The sequence below is a fragment of the Glycine max genome, chromosome 9 (genome assembly GCF_000004515.6).
Source record: "Glycine max cultivar Williams 82 chromosome 9, Glycine_max_v4.0, whole genome shotgun sequence".
NCBI classification, from domain to species: Eukaryota; Viridiplantae; Streptophyta; class Magnoliopsida; order Fabales; family Fabaceae; genus Glycine; species Glycine max.
Genome location: NC_038245.2, coordinates 38,224,139 through 38,247,150, shown reverse-complemented (window position 1 = coordinate 38,247,150; position 23,012 = coordinate 38,224,139). Strand labels below are relative to the sequence as shown.

At 35.2% G+C, this 23,012-nt stretch overlaps 1 pseudogene; it reads left to right on the top strand.

Annotated features, from left to right (window-relative positions):
• The first annotated feature begins 334 nt into the window (after positions 1-334).
• LOC100807644 (cysteine-rich receptor-like protein kinase 25) lies at positions 335-15,985 on the top strand (annotated as a pseudogene).
• Positions 15,986-23,012: the final 7,027 nt, after the last annotated feature.

The window sequence follows — 23,012 nt, the reverse complement described above, 5'->3', positions numbered from 1 at the left end:
AACCCCAACCCCAATCAATTTGAATTTTTCCCGTCAAAATCGAAACAGATTTCGGATGGAACATGTGGCTCATTGCCATTCCTAATTCAAAAAGATTTTTATCATTAGTCCTGTGTTTATCTAATGCTGAACTTTTCCATCCATTCATTATTTTCCAGCCTTCGCACATGACTTTTATCATTGACTTACTTTTCCAAACCAAACACCAATTAAATTTCAATAGAAGTCTTTCTACAAATTCCCAGCACTCCGGCTCACCATCATAACATGAAACACACGAATAATTGCTTACAAACCATAAACCATAAAATAGCAGACTCGGTAACACATATCCATGGCTTCCTACAAGATTCTCTTCCTCTTTACCCTTGTTAGCTTCCTTAATTTTGCAACTATTCAGGCACAGGAGGAGGAAAGCTCCACCCCTGTCTATCTATTCCACAATTGCTCCGGGGGCAACACTACTGCTTACAGTACCTTCCAATTAAACCTCTGGACCCTCCTCTCTTCCCTAACATCAAACGCTGTCAGCAGCACCGGATTCTACAACACCACAGTCATCGAAGCAAACCCCTCAAACTCTGTCTTTGGACTGTTCATGTGCAGGGGTGATGTCCCTCCTCAGCTTTGTCAAGCAAGTTGTGATTTGGTACGACGAGTGCACGGTTCATTATTCGAACCGTTCATTCTTCTCCACTGTGGACACCAAGCCCAGGGTTGGCCTGTTGAACACTGCCAACATCTCAAACCAGGAAAGCTTCATGCGTTTATTGTTTGACGCCATGAACGAAACTGCAGATGAAGCAGCTCGTCCCACTACCGGTAACAAGTTTGCAACAAGACAAACAAACATTTCTGGATTTCAGAGACTGTATTGTCTAGCTCAGTGCACTCCAGATCTGTCACCCAATGATTGCAGAACCTGTCTCCGTACAGTGATAGGAGACCTTCCGTGGTGCTGTGAAGGGAAGCAAGGAGGGAGAGTTCTATATCCCAGCTGTAATGTTAGGTATGAATTGTACCCTTTCTATCGTTCTGAGGGAGAGTGGGTTCCTTCAGATTCACAATTTTCAGAAGATTCAAATTATCTTTACCACAATTGCAAAACTAATGTAACTGGCAGTGCTTTCAAAATGAATCTCGAGACCCTCCTCTCTTACATGTCTTCCAATGCCATGAATCGCATGGATTACTATGAAGGTGTGGAGGACATTGTGTATGGCCTCTTCATGTTTCGCAGAGACCTTCCCTCGCGGCTCTGTCAACAGTGCATCCTCAACGCAACCCAAAAAATATCAACAGAGTGCAATTCGTTTCAAGAGGCTGTAATTTGGTACAACCACTGCATGCTTCGCTATTCTAATCGCCATTTCTTCTCCCAAGTGGAAAAAAATCCAACTTTTGAAATCTTGAATCTTATCACTACTTCCGACCCCGCTAGCGACCAAGATTTCTTCACTTATACATTAACAAAGACGTTAGTTAATGTGACGGAGGCGGCAAGGGATAGAAATGAGAGATATGTGACTAAATCAACAAAGTTGAATGATTTACAAACCCTTTATACTCTTGCTCAATGTACGCAGGATTTGTCTACCGATAATTGTGTGGGTTGTCTGGATGATATAAATGGAAAAATCCCATGGTCTCGCGTAGGAATAGGGGGACGAGTTCTATATCCGAGTTGCAATCTCAGGTTTGAATTGTTCCAATTTTACAGGGATCGTGACGGAGCTCAACAGCCAAGCCCAGGTAATCCTTCTTCATCAAGTATTTATATTTTATTTTTTCTAATTTTTTTTCAATATTTTAGAACTAGAGTGAATCAATATAGTTCTTAAAATAATAAACATTGATAATTTCGTTTATGAAATTGTTTAAATTCTAAAATAGTTTATGAAGATAATAGAAGTAACATAAAATTATGGTTCAAGATCATTATGATTCACATGAATCATTACATATTACATAGTTAAATATTAAGTTTAAATTCAATTTTAGTTCTTATGATTTCATAATCATATAATTTTGGTTCCTAAAAAAAATTTATTATACATTTAATTTTCTATATTTTTTTTCACTGGACACTACTAAAAAAAAAGGTCTTCTACGTTGATTCTAATGGGCTTTCTACATCGGTTATGACGCGTGGTGATAACCCAGTGTCGTTGAATACCAACATCGGTTGAAGGACCGCCTTCGAATGGGGACTGTTCTACATCGGTTGTGTAACTACAGCCGATGTAGAATGTGAGCTTTCTACATCAGTTCTAAGGATGAAACCGATGTAGAATGGGTAGGAATGGGTGCGATTTCTACATCGGTCTTCAGTCAACCGATGTAGAATGGGTAGGAATGGAAGATTTCTACATCGGTTATCAGTCAACCGATGTAGAATTGAAAGGGTTTTTACCTCGTTTATCAGTCAATTGATGTAGAATGAGAAAATTTTCTACATCGTTTATTGTTGAACCGATGTAGAATAAGCGCACACACACAAATTGCAAAGAAATCACTTAAGAATGCATACCAAATCGTTTTTATCATAATAGCCATATTAGCATATTCAACACTATATATCATCTAATAAAGCAACTTGTAAGTTGTAATCACAGGCTTAATACATGATGGAAATATCACCACTTAAATTTGGCAACTAAACCAGTCAAAATTTCATAATTGTGAGTACAACAACATTATTGTGTTTAATCATAAGTGGAAAATTAAACAATTAATAGTGGGCCTATCAATAGTATTTAGCTACTGAAAATTAAATACTACTATACTATATACTATATAATAAATGGACTTACCCAATCATGACACGAAAGCAAAAAATGGTCTGCACCTTTGCTTCTATATGTTGTTGTAACTTTCACTCTCTGTTTCATTCACCCTATCTACTCTTTACAATTTGAAAACAGTACTATTTTTCTAATTTTTAAGAAAAAGAGAAGACAAAATTATACATTGAAACCAATAAAAAAAAGCTGTACAAAATAAGAATCATATTGAGAGAAACATAGCAAAGACAAGTATTAATTAGACCCGTTTACAAGAAAATGAAAAAGTTTAAGAGAGGCTTACATGATTAATCCGATTGATGTAGTTGCTCCAATCAACATACCATTCTAATTTATAACAGTGAATCATGTAAGATAAATGACTATAAGCAATTATTTATGGCTGAGGACATACAGTTCATTTTGTAACAGTCAATCATTGAGATAAATATGACTAAAGTTTTAACTAAAACTGTAGCATCATTTTCACAAAACATATAGAGGAAACCTCACAAACCAAGCGGAGTGCAAAAAATCAATTTAATCATAAGTTGTGATTAAGAGAATACATTGTCAGCAATATCCATGATACTAATCCAACATTTGCATAAAATCAAAATGCAAGAGAAAACTAAGAATGAGTATTTTATAGTATACCAATATAAAATCATTAAATCTTGATCAGTATTTTATATGAACATCAAGACCCCCCCCCCCCCCCAATAAAAAACTTCAGGCAGCAAAACAACATTATCAGGCCTGGAAACTAATCAAAAAGGGGGCAGAAGTAATAAGAAAATGAATTACTTTTTCTTATCAATGTCTGGAATGTCGTCAGAAGTAACAAATAAAGGTCCGTACTCCTCTAGATGACCAAATTCTTCAATGACAATGGAAGCTGAAAATATTGTTTGAATCAAGAAATTAGTAAAGGTTCACTGCAACATCCCAGAAGGAGCACAATAACATTATCAGAATATGGAAACAAGTACAAATAAGATTGTTATGGCATCAAATAATGCTTTCTTGATTGACAATCATAAAGATACAAGCCTATGTAAATACCAGATAAAAATAATCACAATTTTTTTACTTTCCAAATTAATCATGTACCAGTACTTTGCCAAAGTCATTAAGATTTAACAATCACTTCAACTAGTACAGTGACATGCATATTGGAATATGCATAATAGGGCATTAAATGAACGAGAGATCATAAAAAATCCCTACCGGTTCTTATATAGCATTCATGACTTTGGAATATAACAAAAGTTTTTGAAAGCCAGTCCAGCACCTTGGGCAATAATGTCAAAAAATGTTGACCTGCACATTAAAAAACTATATTTATCACAAGGGGAACCGATGAACTGTCAACAAATGTGTCCAAGTGGGTAAACCTGAAGATCGAACAGCTAGTGAAAGAGCTCGGCAAGCTGCTACGGATAAATTCCCATTCTCCATATGCTCAGAGCCAAAAAATTTCTCCAAGATGGGCCAGAAAACCCTTAGCAGTGAAAGTATTGAGTCATCTGCAGCAGGTTCAGTTGCCATGGATATGGGAAGATAACTGAATACAGTTCCCATTCTGAATTTAAAGGAATATAAATGAGAGAAGGAAATGACCACAACAAACTTATACTGTTGAATACAAAAATACTTAATACTAGTGAAGAAGGAACAAGTAACAAATTGCGAGGAAAAAACTAAAGAAACACAATCCTGCAACTAACAACCTATTCTGTGTGCAAAATGTAGAGCAAACATAAGCAAGTCTAATAGAGAAATAATTTTGAATATACAAATTCCACATTGGAAACTTGCTAGCAAGTCTAAATCAGTTTTATTAAGAAAAAAAATGTAATGACCAAGAAGAAAACCTGACAACAACCTGTCATCTGGTAAAATGAATTTAATAAGAAAACACGACTATTCACCAGCATACCTGTGCAACCCTCTAGAGGAAGCATTCAAAACTTGCGTATAAGAAGCAGGGTTCTGTTTAAGAGAAAGGCTAATATCTTGATCAACCTAAAAAAAAAACAGGATGAGATCCAACAATTCAAAGAGCACATTACACAGAAAACGCTCTCAAACAAATGCATCCAGAAATTTATAATGGAAAAGGAAGTTATAGTAGATAGTAAACAATATCCACGGAGAGGCAATTCTAACATTTGGCCAAGGAAATGCCATCACAGATCGAGAAAAAAACAACACAGATCAAACAGATCAGGCCTAACGAGGTCAATTTTAGAAGATAAATAAGAAAAACAGTGAGGGGAATCGAAATAGGTTAAGGAAGGAAGATGACCGGAGAGATGAGAGGAGCCTTTGAGCTTCTTGGCGAGGCTGGCAGTGGCAGAGTCGTTGGGAGCCTCCTTGACGAGGTAGACGTAGGCAAAGCCACCTTCCCCGAGTTGGCGCACGATGCCAAAGCGGTTCTCATTGATCCAAACATCACCTCCGCCGTTCATAGTCGTAAAGTGTGTTCAACCTGGACTCCGAGGTGACGTGTGAGGAGTGGAGCATCTTGGAGGCGAGGTTGCGGCATAGGGTGCGCGACATGGAGCTGTAGGGCGCACGACGTGGCGCCGTAGGGGGTGGAGTTGATGTTGTGTTGGTTGGTGCTGACGATTTTTCCGATTGTTGGTATAGATCTGAAAAGAATGCAGCGTAAAGGATGGATTAAGGGGAGTGTGATTTGTTTCTAGGGATTTTGAAATTGTGAGGAGTGAAGGAGCCCATTCAAAGAATTCCAGGCGACGAAGCGAGTGCCCCTGCCCAACAAGAGAGAGAAAGTGAAAAGGTTACGCTGCCCAATGAAAGAATGAGAGCGCGAGAAAAAGTGTAAATGTTTAAAGACGGTTTTTTGACAAAATCGCCTTTGTACACAGCTCAATTACTACGGTTTGTGAAAACCGCCTTTATTGTGATGCGTTTAATTACGATACTGCCATTATGTTATTTTCAAAGACAGTCGCAGCCGACCGTAGTTATTAGCGCGTCGTAATAAACAATTATTTTAGTAGTGGGAAATTGTCACGTACTTGTTAGTGATGATGTGAAACTATAGTTATCAAAAGTAAATTTAAACATTATCAAACACATAAGTCAACTAGCTTAAAATTGTTATAACTTAACTGAATATCACTCCTCATCATTGGGCATCACATTGTTGGTGTGTTTGGAAGTAAAACAAAATATTGAGTGAAAACATAGTAGGGGAGATGTATTTCTAGCTTTTTCATCAATGAGTCTTGGGATGGGATTGGAATTCCACATATATTGAACTTGGACTTGGGTGGGATTTTGACAGGTTGATGTTGGGGTAGTGCGGTTAAATTTCAACATTCTATTTTGCCTTTTCTGTACTTTCATGTTGTCCTACTAAGTGAGCATCTCTTGTTCTCACTTGATTTTTAATAAAACTTTTTCTTGAAAAAAATGTTAGTCCATTCATCACTCTAAGTCAACTAATTATAACAGCATTAGACTTACCGACATGGCTTGTTATATATGTATATTGTTGGTGAATGCTGCCCACATACATTTGGCATCTAATCACAAGGAATCACCATTTTAAGAAGAAAAAAAGTGAAACATTGGCTTTGAAAATCACCTTTGGTGACGACAAATGGTGATTGGAGGGATAATTGACAAAGTTAGGAGGTTTTGGTATGAAATGATCTACGATAATAAGATTAATCTAATAGTTAAAAATTATTATTAACTGTGAATTGATCTAACCTTCATCTTAAAATCAATAACAATGTTACATCTTAAAATTCTAAAAGTTGATAATTTAGTTTCTTAATTTTAAAATAGTCCAAGCAATGAAAGATTATCCATCAAGTTCAAAGTTGTTGAGTTTAGCCCATTTGGACTACTCAAGTTATCTCTAATAGGACAACACATTCTTGGGTTGGAAAGGACCGAGCTAGTTTAGTGACAAGCTAAAATTTAATTTGCTAGCCTAGCCTAACATGTGACAAGCTATAGGTCAAATGGATTGGTCCGTGAGTCATCCACTTTTAAAATATAAAAACAAAATGTAAAAAAAGTTTAAATTTTATATAACAAGTTAATAAATATATTTTTAATGATTGTGAAATATTTTTTGTAACAAAATATCGTACCTAATCATAGAAACAAAACAGAGTGTTCAATTAATTGCAACAATAATGCATGTAGATTCCTAGGTTTATTGGTTCACAAGTGCTAGAAATTAATTACAAATCTCAATCTTATCATTTTTTTATTAATAACAACTGTAAATACTCGATTTGGGCTGGACTTAGTCATATTTGAGGCTTCTCACCAATCTTCAACAGTATATTTTGCAGAGATCGAACTTAGGTCATTTCTCATAAGCTCAATGTTTATTGTCAACTAAGCTATAATCATTGAATAGACACATAATATTCACTCTAATTAACATTGGTAATTTTACCAATTGCAAAAATAAATAAATATGGCCAATGGGCTAGGCAGCCCACGTCAAGCTAATAAAACTTCCGGTAGACCAACATAAATTTGGACTTGAATTTTCACATTCCACTCTGACTCATACATTAGGCTAATCAGACTAGCCCCGCGGGCTTAGCCCATTTTGACACCAGTTAGTTCGTTAGTCAATTACTAACATCAAAACACATGTTAATGAGGCATATTATGTGTTGTTGTGGCCACGTTAGTTTACACTTGGCAGAACAATTATCAAATTCAGCTTGGCCTAGTTGAGTTGACCCATTAGCCCGAGAATCGGTCACCCAACCGGTCAAAGTGTCCACTAGCTTGATTATTTAGCACTACCACTAGCTTGCTCAAAGTGTGCACTTGCTAATTCATAAAATGTAGCAGATACTAGAAAAGTCATATTATGCAGTAAAAAAAAAAGAATAACAGGCCATAGTATGCAGGAAAAAAAAGAACAAGTCATACTATTTGGAGGAAGCAAGTTGTTTCTTAAGTTAATAGCAACATATTATGACTTGTCATGATTTATTATTTGTTTCAATTCCATGTGAGCAACATATGTTGATTGTTTTGCAGAGAAATAAAAAGGTCATTCGCAAACAATGATCTTGATTATTGTCCTCGCGAGTGTTTCAGTGACACTCTTCTCCTTTGGATACTATTTGCTAAAGAGGAAAGCAAGAAAGAGTGTTAATACTATTCTTAGAGAAAATTGTACGTATTTAAAGAAAAACATTTTAAATATATAACTTTTATGTTTCAAGAACTTTAGCAACTTAATTAATTTTACTATTCAATCGTATGTATTTGATTCAGTTGGTCATGAAAGTGCCACTTTAAAGCCACTGCAATTCAATTTGGATGTACTTGAAGCAGCAACCAACAACTTTTCACATGATAATAAGATTGGTAAAGGCGGATTTGGGGAAGTTTACAAGGTGAGAAAATGTGGCATATACGTTCTTTTATGTTCTTATTTTTCATCTAATAATGCTTTAATTTTCAGGGCGTTCTTCTTGATGGACGACAAATAGCAATAAAAAAACTCTCGAAAAGCTCTAAGCAAGGTGCAAATGAGTTTAAGAATGAGGTTTCATTAATAGCCAAGCTTCAACACAGAAATCTTGTGGCATTCGTTGGCTTTTGTATTGAAGAACAAGACAAAATACTTATTTATGAATATGTGCCAAACAAGAGCCTTGACTATTTTTTATTTGGTTTGACACTTTGCACCTTTAAACACCTTAATTATTTAATGTTTACATTGATGTATTGCATGCGTGTCTATGTGTGCGCTTATTTGCGCATGTGCTTATATTACAGTAAACACGTATGTGTGTAACACCCTTCAACTTATAGATTATAAAACATGTTTTATACTTACATTGATTTAACTTAACCTATAAACTACAAAACATGTTTCACACTTATATTTCTCAATTAAACATGCAGATTCTCAACGACCAAAATGTAAAAATATACATATACTGATCTAAACATGCAAATCAATTTAAATGACATATTTAGATCAAACAGCGGAAATTAAAATATTACGAGCGTACCTCCAGCCATTGCAAATTGAACGGGAAGCGGCGCACACACGAACCTGAAAGACAGTTTTGTTCTTCTAGACCCTTACTCACTCTGAATAAATGGTGTATTTTTTTCTGAATAGAGAAGTGGGTTTGGTGATACAAAACTGAGAGTACCCCATCCTATTTATAGAGTCTGTCCATCACAGAGCTCTCAACTTGTTATCAGAACGTGAGATAGGAAGTTATCAAACGTGAGATAAGAAGTTATCAGTACGTGAGATAAATGATGGGTACATGATTTGTTACTGAAGGTGGTTGCAAATATATTTGCAAAGATATGTGATGAATGTGGATAGAAAATGGACCAGATTCAAAATAACTAAATGTTCCAAAATAATAAAACAAAAAAAAGAACGTGGGACGTGAATGCAACGTGGGATTCCAACATTCTCCCACTTGGTCCATTTAACTAAACATCAATCATAACAAGAAACATAATATATGAGTCATGGCGATAGGTCCTCTGATGATGAGTAGTATCTTCCATGTACCACAATATATCGAGTCTCTCAACACTAGCTCTCAACTTAATGAATAAACCATATGTTTATTCTATATCTAAACCGAATGTTTTTTCTCGAAATAAATAAATATGTGCACAAAACGATATGAGAAAATATCTAACTGAATAAGAGTTTCATTGAAAATAACAAATGTACGTACAATGAAATTACATCATGGAACCAAGTCCCATTCGTACTACATGATCCTTAAAATTCTTTGGTGGCATGCCTTTAGTTAAAGGATCAGCAATCATTAACTCAGTGTTGACATGTTCAATGACCACTTTCTTTTCTTTAACACGTTCTCTTATGGCTAAGTACTTGATGTCGATGTGCTTACTTCGACTTTCACTTTTGTTGTTTTTAGCCATAAACACTGCAGCAAAGTTGTCACAATACAACTTTAATGGCCTAGAAATAGAGTCCACAACTCTAAGGCCAGATATGAAACTCTTCAACCATACACCATGCGAGGTAGCCTCAAAACAAGAAACGAACTCAGCCTCCATAGTGGAAGTAGCAGTCAAGGTTTGTTTGGCACTTCTCCAAGATACAGCTCCACTGGCTAACATAAAAATATAATCAGATGTTGATCTTCGTGAATCAACGCAACCAGCAAAGTCTGAGTCGGAGTAGCCAATCACTTCCAGACAATCAGTTTGTCTGTACATGAGCATGTAATCCTTTGTTCCTTGAAGATATCTCATCACTTTCTTTGCAGCTTTCTAGTGGTCAATACCTGGATTACTTTGATATCTTTCCAAGACTCCAACAGCGAATGCAATATCAGGTCTAGTGCAAACCTGAGCATACATAAGGCTTCCAACTGTTGAAGCATATGGAATATTTTTCATGTGTTCCCGCTCAAAATCATTTTTGGGGCATTGACTCAAAGCAAGTTTGTCACCCTTCACAATGGGAGCTACACTTGGTGAACAATCTTTCATATTAAATCTCTCTAAAACTTTGTTGATATAGGTTTCTTGAGACAAGCCTAAAATGCCTCGAGATCTTTCTCTATGGATCTTTATGCCTATGACATAAGATGCCTCTCCCATATCCTTCATATCAAAGTTCTTTGAGAGAAATTGTTTCACCTCATATAGCATACCCTTATCATTAGTCGCAAGCAGAATATCATCTACGTATAATACAAGGAAACAAATCTTACTCCCACTGACCTTCTGGTATATACAGTGATCCATGACATTCTCTTCAAAGCTAAATGAAGAAATGACCTCATGAAATTTTAAATAGCATTGGCGGGAGGCTTGTTTCAATCCATAGATGGAATTCTTAAGCTTGCAGACTAAGTGCTCACCAACACTAGATAAGAATCCCTCAGGTTGTTTCATGTAAACCTCTTCTTCTAGATCACCATTCAGGAATGTCGTTTTCACATCCATTTGATGCAACTCAAGATCAAAATGAGCTACTAATGCCAAAATTACTCGAAGAGAGTCTTTCTTAGATACAGGGGAAAAGGTCTCTCTGTAATCGATTCCTTCTCTTTGAGTGAATCCTTTAGCAGCAAGTCTTGCCTTATGTCTCTCAATGTTGCCTTCTGAGTCTTTCTTTGTTTTGAAGACCCATCTACATCCGATGGCTTTTACACCAACAGGCAACTCAACGAGATCCCAAACTTGGTTAGATGCCATAGAATCCATCTCATCTCTCATAGCATTATACCACAAATTTGATTCCTTAGAACTCATGGCTTGTGAAAACGTCTCAGGATCATTTTCGGCTCCAATGTTGTAGTTTGATTCTTGTAGGTACACTACATAATCACTAGGAATTGCTGTCTTTTTTACTCTAGTAGATCTTCTTAATGTTGTTTGGTCATCTTGCCGAGGAACTTGTTCAACTGGTTCTTCACTAGTTTGTTCAATATCATCATGTTGTTCCTCACAAACAACTTGATCTACATGATCACTTTAAACAGCTTGTGGAACTTCAATCACTGGTTGTCTAACACCCATTTTAACTTGAGGGGTGGGAATGACTACCAACCTATTACTTGTCCCAGAAGGTTCAGCTTCATAGTGATCCCTTTCAGAAGAAATGTTCCGAAATTGATCACTCCCACTGATCAAGTCATTTTCAAGAAACTTTGCATTCCTTGATTCCACAATCCTAGTGTTGTGGGATGGACAATAGAACCTATACCCTTTAGACCTTTCAGCATATCCAATGAAATACCCAGTAATAGTCTTAGGGTCTAGTTTCTTCTCTTGTGGATTATAAATTCTTACTTCAGATGGGCATCCCCAAACGCGTATATGTCGCAAACTTGGTTTCCAACCCTTGAATGACTCAAAAGGTGTCTTTGAGACAACCTTGGTTGGAACTCGGTTTAATATATATGCAGCCGTCTTAAGAGCATCAATCCACAAAAATTGAGGAAGCTTTACATTACTCCTCATGCTTCTCACTATGTCTAATAAGGTTCGATTTCTTCGTTCTGCCACACCATTCTGATCCGAAGTACCAGACATAGTGTATTGGGAAACAATCCCATGTTCTTGAAGAAATTTCGCAAATGAACTTGGTGCTTGTCCATCCTCTATGTATCTACCATAGTACTCCCCACCTCTATCTGATCTCACGATCTTAATTTGTTTTCCACATTGTTTCTCAACTTCAGCCTTAAAAACTTTAAAGGCATCTAAAGCTTCATTCTTAGAATGAAGTAGGTAGAGATACATATATCGTGAATAATCATCTATAAAGGTTATGAAGTATTTCGGACTATTTGCATCCATGTCTGGACAACATATGTCTGTATGTATGATTTCTAATAAATTAGAACTCCTCTTTGCACCCTTTTTAGACTTGTTAGTTTGCTTACCCTTAATGCAATCTACACAAGTCTCAAAATCAACAAAATCCAAAGTACTAAGTACTCCTTCATTTACTAATCGCTTGATTCTCTCAATAGAGGTATGTCCTAATCTCTGGTGCCACAACATAGAGGATTCTTCATTCACAATACATCGTTTTAACCCAACAGAAACGCGCATAGAAGTAGCGTCATTTTTCAATTCAATCGAATAAAGACCATCAACCAATTGACCACAACCAATAATTTCAAATTTATTTAGTAAATTAAAACCAAAGTCTGTAAAATTAAAATAAAATCCCAAAGGTGCAAGTTTAGAAACAGAAATTAAGTTTTTACAGAAACTAGGAACATAAAAAACTTTCTCCAAATGTAATTTAAAGCCACTACTTAAAACTAAGACACACGTTCCAATGGCCTCTACATGCGAGCTCATCCTACTCCCTGAGTAGATGCACTGCTCACTTCCCACTGACTTCCTTAGGCTTTCCATACCCTGCAAGGAATTAGAAATATGGTTTGTAGAACCAGAGTCAATCCACCATGTATTATGATTCACATTAATCATATTAGATTCATAACAAACGAAGGTAAATGGTGTACCTTTCTTCTCAAACCAACTTTTAAATTTGGGGTAGTCCTTCTTCATGTGTCCTTTCTTTTTACAGAAGAAACACTTTGACTCCTTTTTAATTGTTGGTGGAGTCGGAATCTTTCCTTTATTGGTGCCTACAGACTTCTTCCTATCCTTTCCAGAAGTAGAAGTAGTCAAATTTACCTTCTCACCCTCTTCCATTATCAATCTCTCCTCTTCTTGAACACACATGGTCATCAATTCATTAATAGACCATTTATCTTTATGTGTGTTGTAGTAGATTTTGAAGGGTCTATATTGTTGAGGTAGGGTGCACAAAATGAAATGTACCAGGAAGGACTCAGACATGGTAACTTCCAGGGTTTTCAACTGAGCCACTATGTCCCTTAAGCGCATGATATGTTCACGCACACCTCTCGTTCCAGTAAGCTTAATGGAAGAGAATTGCATAATGAGTGTGCTAGCAAGCGACTTCTCAGAGGTCATAAACTATTCATCAATGGCTTTCAACAGATCTCTGACCTTATCATGCTGGTCAACTGAACCCCGGATACTAGCGGATATGTTGGTTTTTATTAACATAACGAAGAGACGATTAGATCTCTCCCACCTTTCATAAAGGTCAACAACATCAAGTTCGCTAGTTTCAGTAATAGCCGGCGGCTCATCCTTCCTTATAGCATAGTCAATATCCATCCAGCCCAAATGAAGGAGAACTCTTTCCTTCCAAACCTTATAATTATCACCTTTCAAAATGAGAAGGTCACAAGAAATATTCATAGATTGTGAAACTGCAAACAAACACACATGCTCATTAAGAAAATTTGAGACTAAACAAATGTCATGTTTTGCCAATGCAAATCATGTCTCAATATATGAATCTAGTGACACAAAACTTGCCTGTGGGCTAAAGTCCTACTCAATTAGATTCATCATGCAACTTTATGATAAAACTATTAAATCATATTCTTTTCCTTAATTCATGTGGGTAAATTAAGAAATATAATTTAATATTTTATCATAATTAATCATACAAATATAACAAAATTCCTGTGGGTAGATTTCATCACATAACATATGATTAATCACAATTAATATTTCTAATGTGATTATAAATTTAGCATATAATTTTACTCAATTAAAGATGCTGTGGCTATTCTCTAATTTAATAAAATTATATTAATCACTTAACATTAAAAAATAATCATTGCATAAACATACTTAATAATGCAAATGTGCTCAATATTGAATCATAAAAATTACATGTATACCAATTCAAAATAACATTGCACGTATATTCATTCAACATGTAATAAACTTTAAAGGATTAAATCTAATGCATACCAGTCTTTAACATAATATTGCATGTTCAGCATAACTTAAGAGACACACAATTTTAAATAGTTTGTGCATAAATGATTTATCCTTCAAAAGTTATAAATACACATGAACTGCAATTAATAAACAATTAAATTGCAGTAGCTTAGTGGCAAAGGGAGTCCTTTCATGCTTGTAGGGTGAGTGTTCGAAACCAGCCCAAAACATTTTCGCGTTCCTTTTAATTAATTAAAAAACAAAAACAAGGAAGAAAAAGCTTTCACTAAGATTAGAACCCATAACATAGAGGTAATATACATCACATCTACCACTGGACCAGCTTGTGCTTTGTTTAATATTGTTAATTTAAATTTTACATTAACAATTCCAAGACAGTATACAAAACTTCAACCTCGAGCAGTGGGTAAAAAAAAATATTACCTCAATTTCGAAAAACCCACATCATTATATGCATTTTAGACACCCAAAAATACGTTTTAAATCATAGAAAAATTAGAAAACTCATATCATTCCTAATTTTGATGTTATTTTGAATTAAGGAGGCTTAAAACATAACACCCATATACTCAGAAAATAAACTCCGCATAGGAACGACCCAATAAGCAAGACAGAGGTACATATAGGCTCTGATACCAAATGTAAAAAATATGGATGTACTTTTCTGAATAGAGAAGTGGGTTTGGTGATACAAAATTGAGAGCACTCCATCCTATTTATAGAGTCTGTCCATCACAGAGCTCTCAACTTGTTATCAGAACGTGAGATAGGAAGTTATCAGACGTGAGATAAGAAGTTATCAATACGTGAGATAAATGATGGGTACGTGATTTGTTACTGAAGGTGGTTGCAAATATATTTGCAAAGATATGGGATGAATGTGGATGGAAAATGGACCAGATTCAAAATAACTAAATGTTTCAAAATAATAAAATAAAAAAAAGGTATGCTCGATGGAATGAATCAAGACCAATATTATAGGCGGAATTGCTCGATGAGTTCTTTATTTACATGAGCATTCACGACTCAAAGTCATACACCGTGATCTCAAATCTAGTAATATTTTATTAGATGAAAATATGTTTCCAAAAATTTCAGATTTTGGTTTGGCTAGAATTATTGAAATAAATCAAGACCAAGGGAGTACAAATAGAATTGTTGGAACATAGTAAGTTTGGATCAATATAATTCCTTATCCTTTTCACCTTTTTTCTTCTTCAAAAGGTATGTTTTGGCTAAATTAACATTGTCTTTTTATGTTATTTTATAGTGGTTATATGTCTCCAGAATATGCAATGTTTGGACAGTTTTCAGAAAAATCAGATGTTTTTAGTTTTGGAGTCATGGTTTTGGAGATTATTACTGGAAAAAAGAATCTAAGTTCTTACGAACCACATCGTGTTGTTGATGGCCTCTTGAGTTATGTAAGTATAATAATATAGCAATTTGGTTCCTAAGCATTATTGCTAATTTCTTATATATGCTACATTTTCAATGATCATTCATGCATATATTAAGTCAATTTTGTAGACGTGATTAACTAGGAATTTATTTTGACAAATTTTTCTAGGTTTGGAGACAGTGGAGGGGTCAAACACCGTTCAGCATACTAGACCCTAGTACTAAAGAAAATTATTCAGAAATTGATGTTATTAAATGCATTCAAATTGGTTTATTATGCGTTCAACAAAATCCTGATGATAGACCAACCATTGTATACAAGTCCTCAAGAACCTGCCTTTTTCTTACATGGTAGAAAGGATCCAAAAGCAGAATCAAGTTCAAGTCAGTCTATCAATGGTTCCACTCCATTATCTATTAATGATATGTCTATAAGTCAATTTCTTCCTCGATAGCAAACTATTTTCCCTTTAAGTGTTGTTGTTTTGATCTAGTAACGTGTATTAGTCTTAATTATTGTATCAAATTTGAAGAGGCTTTATAATGGATATCTATAATGTATTTATAGAGAGCCTTAATTTATATATAAAAAATACTATATATGTGATGTAATGGAATATTAATATTTTTTTAGAATTTAATAACCTATATGATCTGTGGTAAACTAATATCCCAATTAATTCTTTGTCCATTAGTTCTTTATTTTAATATATCATATTTGAGGTATGATAAATAAATTTTAAGGGAATCTTTATATACTTCGAGCTTTCTAGTTCATAACGTTTCCATATTAAATCAATTTCACGATATTCCAATAATATAAGTTATGCTTTTGTATCATTAATTGGTATCAACGTTAATAATAATCAATTTTTAATTTACTCAATTAGTTTGTGAAACTAATCAAGAATCTACTCTCTTAAATCTTCTTATTTATTAATAAAGGATTTGTAATGTTATTTTTTTTGTAGAAAATTATATAAAAAATACAATATAATCTTTTTATTTCATGTGCCAATTTGTATCATTTTCAAGGTTAGTTAGTACTAGAAATGCGTGGTTATTAATTAGGGTTATATATACTATTGGTTCCTGATAAATACATTTTTTTATAAATTTTTCTTTAGAATTGGGTTCTAATATTTCAAAATTTTTGTCTTAGGTCCCTACCGTTAGTTCGTAATCTTTAACTACCTACGTGATCATTAACCGGGCATGCAAGCATGTCACGTGTAATTTTTTTCTGACTGAAACTACACGTGAAAAAAAGTTATATTTTTTTTTAAAGTACAAAACAACATCGTGAAGGTGTGCATCAGCTAAACATGAATACTCCTTCTGAACCCCTCTCCAAATACACACCATTTTGTCCTCCAAACCACTACACACCAAATCCGAAACCACCGCCAAGCACAAAATCGACTTAGCATGCCCCCTAATTAAGAGCACCAACCACTAACAATTTGTTAATATTAGACATACAATGATAAGGCTTTTTAACACAGATTCTTCAAATTCTTGGATTTGACTCGACTCTCCATAGTTACCAAAGGAACGTTCTTTGGTGCTACGTTCAAGATCCAATGGCGGTTGCCACGAGAGGAGGCAAAGATGGTTGTAGTTTCTGTAGCTTGTTCTCGTTTCATATCTTCATCTCTGTCTTATTTTCTCTTCTTTTAGTTTCCACCCTTTCAGTCCTCTTCACCACCAACGCCTCCACATCAAACGATGACGGTAAGTTTCTCTATTTTTTCTGCAATTTTCAGTGCCTATTTCGATTCCTTTTTGAGGAAATCCAAGGAAGTTAGATGTTGTGGGTTTGTATTTGCGACCGAAGAAGAAAGGATGTTCTGGGTGTGGGTCGTTGTTCGATGGTGGCGATGGTGCATGGAGAGGTTGCAAAAAAGAGGAAGAAGGAGCTAGTAGAATGACATTTTTTTAATTAAAAAATTATTTTTTTTCCACTTGTAATCCCAGTCAGAGAAAAATCACACGTGGCACCACACATGGCATGCCCATGTGGCCGGTTAATGGCCATGTAAACCGCTAACGATTATGGACTAACGATAGGGACTTAAGGCAAAAAAATTTAAATATTAAGGACCCAATCCGAAAGAAAAATTTATTAGGGACCAAATGCAAAAAATGTGTATTTATCGAGACCAAAAATATATTCAAGACTATTAATTATTATACAATATTTTTTTGCGAAAAAATTGTCTCTAGGAAAATTCTAAAAAAAATATATATTTTGTGCGGATTTTCGTGGGACTTTGAATCCACAGGAAAAATATAATATTATTTTAACAAATTTTAGGGAAAAGCGACATATAATTTAATGAATACAATTGAAAATAAAATGAAAAGAAAAGGGTATGTAATTTGGTTAACACAAAAAAACTGAGTTTTTAGATTATAAAAACCCTCATAGGGAAAAACAAATACATAAAGTTGATGAATTCATAGGGAAAATGAATAAAAAATATTAGTAGAAACTAAAAATAAAATTTCAACTTTTTGAGGGATAAAAAATCAAAGAAATATTTTATAGGGCCTAAAATTAAAATTCGTCAATTTTACAAGGAATAAAAATACATTTCAGCCTTGCTAGCTTTAATTAAAAAGATGGTTGATAAAAAAATATTATAGAAAAAGTGTTTAATTCAAGGAAATATTTTAATTTTAGCTAAATTTTTCATGATTTTTTAGTTAACTTTATGCATAACCAATAAAACTCATAAATCAATATCCAAAAAACTAATAAAATAAAGAGTAAATTACATAAACCTCCCTTGAGGTTTCCTATATTTACACAAGTTTTTTTTTCCTTTTTTTGACTCTACACAAAACCCCCTAACATTTGTGATCCTATTACACTTGCATCCCTTTATTATTAACAATGTTAACTCCATTTATTTTTTAGATCACATGGTAGGAATCAAACATTTATTAAAATTTTAATTTCGAAATTATCCACATCTTCTTCTTTTGTTTAAAATTCTTATCTTTAATGCATCATTATTGAATATTTACGAGCCTGTGTTGTTGTTGAGTGCGGTGAAGTTGATGCTAGTTTGTTTTCGAGGATTAATATTCATAGTGTTGATTTTTTTTTCCCGTTTTTTTTTATGATGTTCAACTATTATGCTAGATTTCTCATACATTCAGACGAGTAAGATGAAGAGAAGTATCGGGTGTAATTTTTGTAAAATCGAGGGGGGACACATGTATTATTTTTAAAAGATAATGGGAACATGTGTAACATTTTTACAACTTCAGGGAATACATGTGTAACATTTTTAAAACATTAGGAGATACATATATAATAGCTTTAAATTCTCAAGACATACATGTGTAATAGTTTTAAAAGTTGAGGGGCGACAAGTGTCATATTGTATCTAAAATGATATTTTCAAATTTAACCAATAATAATATTTTTTGGTAGTGAATTATTAATTAAAAATATTCTAAGAATTAATATTTTTTTGCTGACTCAATAAAAGTGAGACATACATCAAAGAAGATATTGTCGATTTTGTAGAAAATCTACAAAAATTAAGTAGTGGGATCAAAGCAAATTCTAATCTACTCTTTTATATGAGTTTAAATGGTTGTAATTTTTTTCGTGTGAAAAAGACATTGATGGTGAGCAGTTTGGTATTTACTGAATTAAGATGGTCATTGTATTAGGTGTTTGGTATTTAGTTGAATTTGTTTTGTAAGTGTCAACAATTATGTTTGGTTATTGTATTTACTTCATTATGATAGTCATTTTGTTTGTAACTAAATTTGCATTTGGCCAAACAAATAATTGATATCCCATTTTCCCCCTTGAAATGTCCCTTTAAAATTTGGTGTTGCCGTTATATTTACCAATAATGATAATTATAAATTGAACCCATCATAGCAAATTTCATTATCTATGATATTCATGTTTGTTCATAAAATAAGCAACACATAAGTGTGTTACCCAAAATAAAAAACACGTTTACAAGCAAAAAAAATGTCTATACCATATAAGATAATTACCCAAAAAAATATCAAGCTACATAAGTGTGAGTAAGAACACTTTGACTATATCCAAAAAAGAAGATAATTAACCTTCACAAGTGAACACAGTAAGAATACTCTAACTATACCCAAAATAAGCAGACTCAAAATAAGCAATTCCAAAACATAAGAGTTGCCTACAAATTTTCTATACCATATAAACATGTTTTTAATCAAAAAATAATTTAGCATGATGTTTTCATAAAATGCATCACATGATTTTCCACATAAGTTAATCATTGGTTTCTTTTTTGGCTTGGCTCTTGGCTTTTTTTCTCTTTTTTGTACTGGTTGATGTTGAAGTAGAAGGTTGTGAATTTACTTGCACTCTTTGTGTACACAAAAACAACCCATCCATATAAAAAAATCATGGCTTAACTGAAAATTGGATTTAAGTTACCTTAATTGTGGTTGTTGATTGTTGAGAAAGAGGAACCTGTTTTTGTATAGGCTGAGAGGTTCTAGAGTTGCCATGTGGTTGGGTACCAAACTGCTCAGCATTGTTTTTCTAAGTGAAAATTGAAAAAAAAATCATTCAGATTTAGGCAATTACTACAAACAATTCATAATGTTAAATCATGCTCACCTTTTTTTTGTTCTTCGCTTGTGCCTTTTGACATGTTCTACTATTATGTCCAAACAGATTGCAATTAGAGCACCTTAAGGTGTTGGACCTTTTTCTTTGTTGATTTCCTGATGGCCCTTAAACAACACTTTTCTTTCTAGCCTTTTTAGGCCTTCCAGGTTGCCTTCTTACAGAAGTTAGCTCAATATCAGGATAACCATCCTTGTTATCAGGGTCAATATCAGGCATGAGATCAATCATTTTAGCATATGTAATCCTTAACTTAGCCATAGAATGTGAATCATCACAAAACATCTCAAGTTTTAGTCCATTGTGAGACATGCATGCACAAACATGTTTGTAAGGAAACCTAGTTATTTGCCAAAACCTACATCCACATTCCTTGCCAAGACATACATGCACAAACATGTTTTAGTCTATTGCGGTGGCATTAAGACCAAAGGTGGCTAACTTGTCGGCACATAATTGCGTTCCTGGAATATGTGATAGAATACAAACTGCCTCAAAAGAGTAAGTAATAAAATTATTTGCCAGGGACAGAGCTAGGAAACTGAAACATTTGAATTACATAGGAGGAATCACAATATTCCAACCAGAGTTTACCTCAACGGCTCAACCTTTTCAGTAAACAAACTTAATAGCTGTCACGGTGGAAATAACTTCAGCATGCATGGAATATGCTATTCATATATTTAAAGCGAAAAATCCCAGTATGCTGCCTCTAGAATCACGAAAAGACATCGCAGGCTGCTCCATCCATGTTGCATTTGATCCAACCGCAAAGTGGATATGACTCAACCAGCTGCAAGACTTTGGGCTTTGGGGCCCCTGCAAGCATGACACTGTACCCCGAAAGACTTCAAGATGGTAAAGTCCTCAATAAACATGCACTTATTGCCCTTTGAAAGGTGACCCCATTGAGACAAAGAGGCATTATATATATGGTTGATAATGCTATACTTGGTGTAAGCGGTGGTTCCCTTAAGTTTGAGACTAAGGGTAGTCTCCAAGAGGAAGAAAGAAAATAATAAACTTAAGGCTGAATATTCTACATTTTATTTAGTGCTTCTCGATATTTAAAGACCTCAAGTCTCGAGAACCTTCATGCACAAAAATATCAAATATGTACAATAACTGCAATCCCACTACAATAATCGCACTCTCACTACAATAACCACTACAATAACTGCACTCCCACTATAATAACCGCACTCCCACTATAATAATTGCACTATCCTAATGTTGCACGTAGTCATGCAGATACATGGGTGTGTGGGTCTCTCTCCTCGGTCATGGGTAGTGCTACACGTAGTCATGCTCCCTATCAATACCCACCCCTGGAAAAACCACCTTGTCCTCAAGGTGATAAGTTGCATGTAAGTCATCCCAGTTCTCCCATGAAGTCTCCTCTAGAGCCAGACCATGCCATTGTACTAATGCAAGTAGTGACGATGGGTTGGTTGTGTGGTTCCACTTAGTGTCCAGGATAGCCAAAGGCTCAATGAGGGGATGATTATCAGTGGCTTGTGGAGGTAAAGGAGCTGAGACCTCTTGTATGGGGCCATGATGAGGTTTAAGCAAGGAACAGTGAAAAACGTTATGAATTTTGGAGTGCTCTGGTAGGGCGGGATGGTAAGCTATGACACCAATTGTTTCAATGATACGGAAATGACCGTAATAGCATTTGGACAGCCTGTTGAACTGGGTGAGAGAGAGAGAATGTTGACGATATGGTCTTAGCTTAACATAGACCTAGTCATCGACTACGTAGGATACCTCGTGGCGTTTACGGTCAGCCTGAGTTTTCATGGCTAGTTGAACCTTGCGCAGACGTGTGGACAAGGACTTCCAAAGATCATGCCGGGATGATAATAGGGTATCAACTGCTTCAACTGTGGATGAACTTGCCAGGTATGTGGCAATGGAAGGAGGGGGCATGCCGTAGGTAGCTTTAAAGGAAGTAATGCCAGTGGTAGAGTGCATTACATTGTTGTAGCACCATTCGACAAGTGACAAGAACTGCGACCACTTGGAAGGAGAATCATGAACGAAGCACCATAGATATTATTCCAAGGTCCTGTTGAGTACTTCAGTTTGGCCATCCGTTTCAGGATGATAAGAGGTACTCATGTGAAGTTTGGTTCCGCTGAAGGTGAACAAGTCACGCCAGAAATGGCCAATAAAGATCGGGTCATGATTCGAGACTAAGCTCTTGGTAATGCCATGTAACTTACAAACCATGTCAAAGAAGAGATGTGCCACCTTGTGTGCTATATAATGGGTAGGGAGGGCACCCAAATGAGCTCCTTTCGTGAAATGGTCAACGACGACCAAGATGGCAGTGTATCCCTATGAAGGCGGAAGACCCGTAATGAAATCGAGGGATAAGTCTTGCCATGGGGCAGTTGGGACCGGTAAAGGTTGAAGCAATCCCATGGGTTTTTTGGTTATATACTTCATTTGCTGACAAGTGATGCACTGACGAATGAAAAGTTTGATGTCCGCATGCATATTAGCCGAGTAAAATTTGTTCTATACTCGATGCAGGGTTTTGGCAAAACCCAAATGTCCGCCAATTGGTGTTGAGTGGAATTCTTCGATCAACAACACAATGAAAGGGTTTTCTAGTTCAAGCCAAACTTTGTGGTTGAAGAATAGCAGGCCATCATGGTACTCGATCCCAGGATGGGAAGTGGGATTGGTGCAAATTTGCTGAAGCTTATCTTGAAAAGAAGAACTAGTGGTAAAATGTTTGTGCATGGCATCGATGAAGATGAAGTGGGGTGTGGAGAGTATCATGCACTGACCACTGGTGGGAGGAGGTATTCTGGATAAGGCATCTGTGA